Source organism: Phragmites australis, chromosome 4, assembly GCF_958298935.1.
Source record: "Phragmites australis chromosome 4, lpPhrAust1.1, whole genome shotgun sequence".
Classification (NCBI taxonomy): Eukaryota; Viridiplantae; Streptophyta; class Magnoliopsida; order Poales; family Poaceae; genus Phragmites; species Phragmites australis.
This window is the reverse complement of record NC_084924.1, coordinates 26,630,161-26,640,435: the sequence shown is the minus strand read 5'-3', so window position 1 is coordinate 26,640,435 and position 10,275 is coordinate 26,630,161. Positions and strand designations below refer to the sequence as shown.

General features: G+C 42.4%; 1 pseudogene; it reads left to right on the top strand.

Moving 5' to 3' along the window:
• The first annotated feature begins 997 nt into the window (after positions 1-997).
• LOC133915965 (probable nucleoredoxin 1-2) lies at positions 998-4,479 on the top strand (annotated as a pseudogene).
• The last annotated feature ends 5,796 nt before the right edge of the window (positions 4,480-10,275 follow it).

Here is a 10,275-nt window from a genome sequence, read left to right as displayed (position 1 = left end):
CTAGAAGAGAGGTGTACCATGAGAGCATGATTCCCTTGATGGATAGGATGAAGGCCTTAGCCATGGTAGCTTCATCTCCTCCCACGGACTCTATCCTGGCCTTAAAGCTTATGACAAATTTCTTCAGGTCGGTTTCATTGTTGTATAGGTGCAGTCGAGGCATTTTTGAACCCTAGAGGCCACGATCACATCTGCAGACTTGTAGCCATCGGGGAGGCTTGATCTACCACCCGTAGTTGATGGGGTTCCTTCGACCCTTGCTGATGAAGTAGCTCCAGGTCTCCGTTGCCGCTAAGGCCTCCTAGCGGACCTTGCTGAGATGAAAGATACTGACGGAGGGACCTGAGTTCCTCGCGTAACTCTTGGATTTGTTTGTTAGCTTCTTCCACTTAGCTCCTATACTGCACATCATTATCATTGTGATCCCTTGCTCTAGGGTCCCCTTGACATGTGGGGGAACCCGATGATGCTCTAGGACATCCGGCATGATCGTCCAACCTTCATGGATGTCCAGAGTGATTGTCCCGAACCCCACTATTTTGCCTTGGACAACCATAGGACTCTAGGGTATTTTGACCCCAGGGGCCTTGATCGAAGCCCCGACCTCTTCGACCGCCACTACTTCTTACTGTGAAGGGATTTTTGAGCCCCCTTGCTGTCTACAGACATTTGTGCCTTTTCTTAGCATGAGACCACGATGTGATCGTGGATTTGATCCCCATAGACAGCACCAAACATTGTGATCATAATCACAACATAATGAACAATATCATAACTATATATATATAAAATAATTATTTCTTTCTTGTTATTTAGCCATTTCCTCAGGTTCCTTTTTAGATTAGCTTTCGTTCTGTCACCACTGAAGGTCCTCGCGTGGTCTTCCTTCCGCATTAAGGTTTCGCTTAGCAAGCGGCCGGCCACGTCAGCGGAAACCGACCACGCCCACGCCGCGACGCCGCATATATAAGAAACCATGCGGCGAAAGAAACCAAGTCCCAGTCCGCTCCTCTGCTTGCTCGCCCATTCACCCACTGCAGCGAATCCAAGCTCCCCAAGGGCGAGCAATCGATCGATCCAGCGCGCGGCGGATGGCCGAGGCGGCGATCACCGACGGCGGCATCGGGGCCATCCTCGCCGCCGGCGACCGGGACTTCCTCGTCCGCAACTCCGGCAAGCAGGTCAGCCGGCCCCGTTCTTTTCTTCTCTTCCCCCCTCCCTTCCCCACTGCGATTTGTGCAGATTTACGATTTTACGCTCTTGTTGCCCGGATGACGCCCATGTCTCTGCTTATTGTGCTTGGATGATGGATGGGTGTGTGCTGGTGTGGTGGGTGAATTGCGCGGTGAACCAATTTTTGCCGATCAAGATTGTCTGTTTTATTCAATCCAGGCTATTGAGTTCAAAGAAATCCATCCAGGCTACAAAATAAGTTTATGAGTGACACCACGTTCTCCTCTTCCCTAATGAAATCATTTTGTTCTTTTGCGATCTTATATAGGAATAGGATATTTCAATCCTGTCCTGTGCAGAACAGTTAGCAGTTTTTTTCCCGCAATTCTATAATGGAAGATGGGGGGAAATATTGTTCTTATATTTTCTTTCTGAAAAGACCGAAAAGATATGATGCCGTGAGTTCATCACAAAGTGATGGTGAGTGTCCAAGATTGATTCCATAACCGCAGATAACACGTTTAGTTGATAGAAAAGGTTACCTTTAGTAAGTTCAGGCATGTGAAAAGGTGGAATTTCTGAAATTATGCATCAGATTCTTCTTGAATAGAATAATAAATAAGAACTATTTACATTTGGTGAATGAATACTGCCATCTTGTTCTCCCTAACTAGAATGTGGTAGCTGATCAGCTCCGCGCCTTCTCCTTTTGTTGTCCTGCAGGTGAAGATCAGCAGCATTGAGGCAACCACTGTGGCCCTCTACTTCTCAGCCTCATGGTGCCCACCATGCAGGCGGTTCACGCCGAAGCTTATCGAAGCATACAAAGAACTGGCGTCACAGGGCAAGAGCTTCGAGGTAGTCTTTGTTTCTGGCGATCAGGATGAGGAAGCATTCAATGCGTACTTTGCAAAGATGCCATGGTTGGCTGTCCCTTTCTCCGACTCTGAAGGTCGTGAGGGCCTTGATGGCCAGTTTAAGGTCTCGGGTATCCCACACCTTGTGATCCTTAATGCAAAAACTGGTGAAGTTTATACTGAAGACGGCGTTGAATTTGTCAGTGAGTATGGTGTAGAGGCTTACCCTTTCACCCCAGAGAGGATCAATGAACTGAAGGAGCAGGAAAAGGTAGCAAAGGATAATCAAACTATTCACAGCGTGCTTGGCACATCCACTCGGGACTATCTAATTTCAAGCAAGGGAGACAAGGTAACTGCTTGATGGCACTTCTTTATCATTTTTGACATCATTCATGATTTTACGAATGCTTACCTGTTTGATTGTTGTTATCTGTGCCCAGGTACCCATCTCTGAGTTTGAGGGGAAGTATGTTGGTTTGTGCTTTGTGGTTAATGACTATGGTCCAGTTGATGAATTCACTGCAGTGCTTGCTAAGATCTATGAGAAACTCAAACAAGTGGGAGAGAAATTTGAAGTTGTAGCTGTATCCTTGGACAACGATGAGTCATCATTTAATGAGAGTTTTGCAAGCATGCCTTGGCTTGCGATTCCTCAAGGAGACAAGATGTGTGAGAAGCTGGTTCGTTACTTTGAGCTTAGGGCTCTACCAACACTTGTCCTTATTGGCCCTGATGGGAAGACACTGAACAATAATGTCGCTGACATAATTGGAGAGCATGGTTTGGAGGCATGGGAGGGCTTCCCTTTCAGTGCTGAGAAGCTGGGAATTCTTGCTGAGAAGGCTAGGGCTAAAGCAGCATCACAAACCTTGTAGTCCCTTCTTGTCAGTGGTGATTTGGACTTTGTCATTGGGAAAGATGGAGCAAAGGTATGAGTTACTGTTGCTTGATTTCTTATATGAAAATCCCCTTTGTCATTGCGAAAAAAGTTATGATTTTAAAGATATCCATTCTGTTATCTATGCTTGATATCTTAGACAAAGAACTCCTTTGTGTTTTAAAGCAGGGGATTTTAAGATTAACCACAGTTATTTTGAATAGTGGTCCTTTTGCTAACTTTAGGCATTGATAGATGATAAAGAGATACTGCCGATGGATAAGGGATATTTTGTTTAACATCTTCCTGTTATTGTACTGTCTGCTTAATAAGTATTGTTTTGGGAAGGGTTTTTATGCACTTTTGGCTGTTCTTATTTATCTGAAGTCTGTGATTATCATGAGAAAACTGAACCGTACTTTATGTATTATATCAGGTTCCTGTATCAGAACTTGTGGGGAAGACCGTGCTCCTTTACTTCTCAGCCAAATGGTGTGGGCCATGCCGAGCCTTCCTGCCTACACTTGTCAAGGAATACAACAAGATCAAGGAGAAGAACAGTGCTTTCGAGATTGTCTTCATCTCTAGTGACAGGGACCAGAGCTCCTTCGATGAATTTTTCTCTGATATGCCATGGCTTGCTCTTCCCTTGGAAGATGAAAGGAAGGCATTATTGAAGAAGACATTCAAAATCCGTGGGATCCCTTCACTCGTTGCCATCGGTCCTACTGGGCAGACAGTCACCAAGGATGCAAAAGCCCAACTGATGATCCACGGTGCTGACGCATTCCCATTTACTGAGGAGAGACTTGAGGAGCTGCAGAAGAAGATGGATGAAATGGTGAAGGGGTGGCCTGAGAAGTTGAAGCATGAGCTGCATGATGAGCACGAGCTTGTCCTGATGCGCCGTGGCACATACGTTTGCGACGGATGCGAAGAGATGGGTGGCACATGGTCCTACAGGTGCGATGAGTGTGACTTCGATCTGCACCCCAAGTGCGCATTGGCGGAGGAAAAGAAGCGCGAGGAGGAGGAGGTGAAGGCCACTGAGGAAGCCCTGGCTGGATATGTGTGCGAGGGAGGTGTGTGCAGAAAGGCCTAGAGTTGTTCTCCTGAGTTGCCTTTGCCTCTGTTGCAGTGCTTTGCGGAAGGAATAGGGTGCGATAATAAATAATTACGCCATAGGTTTGCTTGGAGTTGAGGTATTTGGGCTGTTGATATTTGTGTTAATCAATCGGAGTTGCACCCTGAACTTTTAGCAGTATATGTATGAACAAAACTGGGTGAGTATTGTTTCAGATCAAGGGTATGGTTTTGCACTGATGATATTTCTGTTCTGAAGCATGTTGAGGATATGAATCCAGTTGAAGAAACTGGTATGTCTTGGTTGTGTTAATTTTCCATTGCATTGTTTAGCTTGTTTTTGAAAGTTGTAATTTTCATGCTTGCCATCGTTCGTTCAGATTTTAGATACACACCTGGTAACCTGGTTGTTAGTCGAACTAGTTGGGCACTGTATATCCATGGCTGATCATCAGCCGTCTGTACATACAATTTGGATCCCTGGAGAATTAATCTAGTATCTGTGTTTGAAACTTTAGACCTTATTTGAATTGAGGCCGCCCAAGCTCGAGATGGGAGTGGAAGCTCCAGCCTCGAGAATCAATCGGCGGTTAACTAGCTACTGGAACTGACACTTGAGCAGTTCATTCGATCTCCAAGTGACTTCTCAATCTTGCCAAGCGTCGAATGTCTCAAGGCTTAGTGCACCAGAGCAGACTCCTTGTCGTAGGAGCGCACAGCAGGCCACCACAAATGCTGCTGCATCGATCGACGATCGAGTCATGAGTGGAGATGCATACGCAGCGACACATGAATGCTCACATGAAGGAAAAGAGAAGGAAAAGATGAAGGCGGCATGCCGCAGCCTGGAAATGACTATTAGGGAGATCTTCACTAAGTATGGGTGCATGTCTATTAATATATCCGCTGCAAGGAGTCTAACTTGGAGCTCGTATGCTTGGGGTTGCCGTGCCCAGTTGCCAATCTTCCGTGCAAATACCTGGGCTTACCACTCTCCGTTCGCAAGTTACGAAGAATGGACCTTCAGCCACTCATCGACAGATTTGATGACATGCTGCTAGGGTGGAAGGCAGGGCTGCTGACCACCTCTGGTCGATCCGTCCTGGTGCGAGCGGTGCTCACCGCCCTGCGGATATACACACTTCTTACTTTGGACATTCCAAAATGGGTGATTAAAGCTACCGACAAGAGGCGGAGGGCATTCTTTGGAAAGGGAGACAACAAATTCACGGTGGCCACTGTGCTATTGCCTGGCTTCGTGTTTGCCAGCTGATTGACCTTGGAGGCATTGGTATTCCTAACCTTGAGATCTTGGGGTGGTCGCTCCGGATGAGATGTCTCTAGTTGCAGAAAACGCAACCAGACCGGCCTTGGTCGATGTTCAGCTTGGCTATCCATAGCAACGTGCAAGCGATGTTTGTGGCGTCCATGATATCCGAGGTCGGAGATGGGAAATCGACTCTCTTTTGGTCGGATAGATGGCTGCATGGTCGTTCATTGAAAGTTTTGGCGCTGGCCCTGCTTCCTTTTGTAGTGAAAAGGGCGGTGGCTAAACGAACTGTTTATGAGGCATTGCAGAACCGGGCTTGGCTTAGGGATATTGGTGGAAGCCTGAACAAGCCGGCAATCTTGCAATTCCTGCAAGTTTGGGATGTCGTTGAGGGCTTTGAGTTGCGTGCAGGGAGTCCTGATCAACATTGCTGGACTTCGGTGACCTCCGGCATGTTCTTGACATGCTCGGCTTACCGTCGCTTCTTCACGGGCGCTATTACCTTTGAACCATACAAGAGAATTTGGAGGACGTGGGCTCCGTTGCGAGCCAAATTCTTCGTTTGGCTGGTGACTCTCAATAGATGCTGGACAGCGGATAGACTCGCGCGGCGTGGCTTGCAACACCCACCGAGTTGTCCGCTCTGTGATCAAGCGGATGAAACGGTGCAACACCTATTGATAGATTGTGTCTTTGCTAGAGAGATTTGGTTCATAGTACTACAACGTGTGCACCTAGAGAGATTGGCGCCAACGGCAGATGACAAGGTCTTTCAAACATGGTGGCACCGTGCGCAGAGGGTAGCTTCCAAGGAGGTCCGCAAGGGATTTAACTCCTTAGTGATTATGATGGCATGGTTCCTTTGGAAGCTTCGGAATCGATGCATCTTTGACGGCACTAATCCCTTGATCGCTGGTCTTCTTGCAGATATTCGTGAGGAGGCACAACTGTGGGGTTTAGGTGGCGCGACTCAGTTGCAAGCCTTGTGGGTTGAGCTTCTAGGTCTAGGTCGTTATCTAAATCTGTGGCGCGTCGATTCATCTATAACTAACCTGGCCATTGGAACGGCATTGTAACCTAACTCGTCTCCCGAGTTTTTCCTTTACTTAATATAATGACACGCAGTTCTCCTGCGTCGTTCGCGAATAAAAAAAAACAAAACAGGATTCCTAGAATGAATCCTCAACTGACTGGTAGACTATAAATAAATCAGTACACAAATTACTGTTTTGTCGTAACAATCTTGTGCATAGAAATCCCAACCATCCAATCATATTCCTTGACACAAATAGTATTGACCGCTAAGTAACTGCTCAACTCCAATAATAAATCAACAGCTTCTTAGTTGGAAACTTGATGTTAACATTTAGTGAAAATAAAGCTCATAAAACCTGAATGGGAAATCAGTTCAACATCTTTTAGTGCCCAAAACTGCTGGCAAGTACAGCGCATTACAATATTTAAACAATGGTAGCCCACAATGCACTGGATCCAGAGTAACTAGAATATTTGTGAAATAGAGTGTAACTAAACTACCACTTTCAATGTTCAGTACATCACACTTGACAATTCTCCGTTCACTGAATTGAATCAATAAACAGAACAAATGTAAGGAACAGGAACTGGCAACAGTAGTCAGCTATGCTACACAAAACCAAATGGTAGAATGCAAAATATCTACATGAACTAAGAGAATTGTCTGTCCATTTTCGCAATTCCTTTTATTTATATTTAATTTAAGATCACCAATTGGAATACGAAAAACGATCCTATCATTTTGGTTTGCAGTGCTAAAAAAAACTAAAAGCAAGCAATATAAAAGAATCTGGCAGGGGCTACTGTAATTGATAACAGACGAAACTGACAAAAAAAAAACAGACCATTTCATACAAAAACACCATAGCTAGTGCTGCATTTTGTCAGGTACCCATGACAAAATGCATTAGAGGCACATACACTGAAAAATGAGCTCCAGTTATAGTATATAACTAGTGTAAAAAGTGTACATTCAAAACTGTATAGTAGCAACTTGAACCCCTCAAAATTCAAAACATGCTCCGCCATTTTTGTGTAACAAGTATGATAAAATATACCTCGAACCTTTAAGAATACATCTCAACACAGACAAGATCATCTCATGCGCATCTGAAACACAACACCTGCAATAACAAAAAGATTGTATGTATTAGACTGAATCTTATTCACATGAGATAGGCAAATACATAGACATGTATAGAGAAGATTGTGACTAACATTGGTGCAAAACTATTAAAGAGAGGGAAAAAGAAAGAGGCATACACACACAGAAGAAATCAAAGTTTGTCTTCAACTATATATGAGATATAGATAAGGAGAGCAGCAGAGATACAAAAAGGGATATATACAAAGTGATGTAGAGAGAATGAGAGAGATAAACATAAAGAAAAAGAAAGAGCTACAGAAAACAGAGAGATATAAAGAGATAGAAGGAAGGACATATAGAGATACATTTGGAGAGATGAGAGATAAATAGACCCAACCAGAACATTTTAAAATGAGCTTGGGAAACTCAAGAACAATTCGAACTGGCTTAACTCATTCTGGAACAAGTTACACAGATTAAGACACTCCCTAATTTCAATGTCACCTTTCTACACAGATAAAGCCAGCTTTAGCTCCAATACAAGCAGCGCCTAACCCTCAAACAAACAAGACAACAAGAAAACTGGAGTCATCATCAAGCCAATCAAGTATGGTGCATTTCAAAACAGGCATAACAGAAACACACTCAAATTTGAGCTAACCAGGACTTGAAAAGAACCAAAAACATACCAATCGATTACCAGCCACACACCATCGCTAGGTATTCAGACTATCAATTCAACAAAACATGAGCCAACAAAAGATAACCAAGCGAGCAATTACAGAACCAATAAAGAGAAAACAGTCAGAGCAGCACCACATACAAGGATCATCGGGCAATTATAACTCCCTGACATAAGTAACAAGAAAAATCATTAGCCTGAGAAGAATTGTACCACGAATACTCTCCAACTTTATTGAGGATTCTCTTGCACTTAATGCAAAACCCTATTCTCTTCTACAATGCAAAAATCACTTGTCTGCATATATTCCAAAAAAGAACATCACCTGGCTGCCATTTTTGCAACTAGAAAATACCCACCAAAATGTCTAAAACATCCCCCACATTCATAACAAAAGGCACTAAGATTGAAAATGACTAAATGCGCTAAGAGAGATAAACAAAGAGATAGAGACAAAAAGACAGACCATTCCAAAAAGAAAACAACATAGTTAGTGCTGCTACAATGGATAATCCGGGGCCAGATAGTGATGTCTCGTTCAAATCCATAGGGATTTTCCTGCAACACAACAAAAACATCAATATATAACAACTATATGAGATAAAAAGAAACTATAACAACCCATCATATAAACACAGGGTTCAAGTAAAATAGAAAATTTTGTTCTGTTTATGACTTCTACCCAGGTTTTCTAACATTTTTTTTTAAATTTTGCAAATAAGTTCAGGTATTGAATTGAGCATAAATTCAGTGGCAGAGATAAACAAGATAGAATATACAAAATCATTTGTTGGAGCTAGTTACCCCTGGTGTGTACTGGTAAGTGCATAAAATATCTTGACATAAAGAATTGGCAACTTCCTTACATACTGTTCACTTTTTAACTGAAATTATGTTCATATGACACAGGATGAGAGCTGCAACTTCACTGATCTTCTGAACCATTATACAAACACATGAATCTGCAATGGATATACAATGAGGTATTCCCCATTATATTATATTTTAAACTACATACATTGAATCACACATATATGTATTTCTTATACAAAAAATGAACACATGAGATTTCCGTTTTCGTAAACCAAAACAGGTACAACCGCTTGGATGCTATACTAGACTCCTAGCAGAACCACTTTCATATCAGGTAAGAAAGAGAAAATTATAGAAAAAAGCATATGAGTTGATGGTAATGCTTATGACTAGATTATTGTCATTGATTTAAAAGGTGGCGAACAACATATTTGTGACAACAAACATGTTAACTGAGAGCAAAAAATCATTGCAACTAACTGATTTATCAACCGAGGTATTTTATGTTTCCCAAAAGAAAAGCATAATGAAACATATATCTATGTCAAAAAAAAAAGATCAATACACAACTAACCTTCTGTTTCCATGTAGATACAACCTTCTGCCTATGTCAATGGAGATACTGCACGCGAATTCAACGAAGAGCGGCATTCAAAAAATCTCATGAGTGATGAGGTAACAACCGCTTATTAAAAAGCGATGAAACAAAAAGAAATAATATAATTTGGATACTAACCAATTTTTTGGCAGATGGAAAGTTCAGAAACAGGTGTGGAAGAAGATGAAGATGATTGACAATAGAATTTAGACCTGTTCAAAAACATTGAAACAAATCATATAAGCAACAAATCTAAATAAAAATATCCAACACATATATCACTAGTGCATAACCCCCTTGCAATATGATTCTTATATATAGTACACTGAAGTTGAAATTGTCAATGAGCATAGAGTAGATATATTTGCAAATAACAATGAAACATCAAACACAACAACTAATTTAGTTGGGCAGGAAGTTCACCGGAGAAGAAAAGATCCAGGACATAAAGAGGAAAGATACAATGGGAATGATGAGTTAAATGAAGAAGACATTGATAATTTTCTGGAAAATGAGAGAATGGCAGCAACTCAGGGGAACAATGTACAAATAGATAGCAAGTGCACCCCAACATTAGGGATGGAATTTAAAACCCCAGAAGATGCTCCTCATTTCTTTAATTTCTATTCATATTTGGCTGGTTTTGCTGTAGTCATAGCACATAGTGCACGCACATAGAGCAAGAAAAGAAATAATGAGGTGTTGCAGATTACATACAAATATAATAGACAAGGGAAGAATCAACAGTCAAAAGGAACAATAGGAGAAGAAGAAGAACAAGGATGCGATGATGAGGT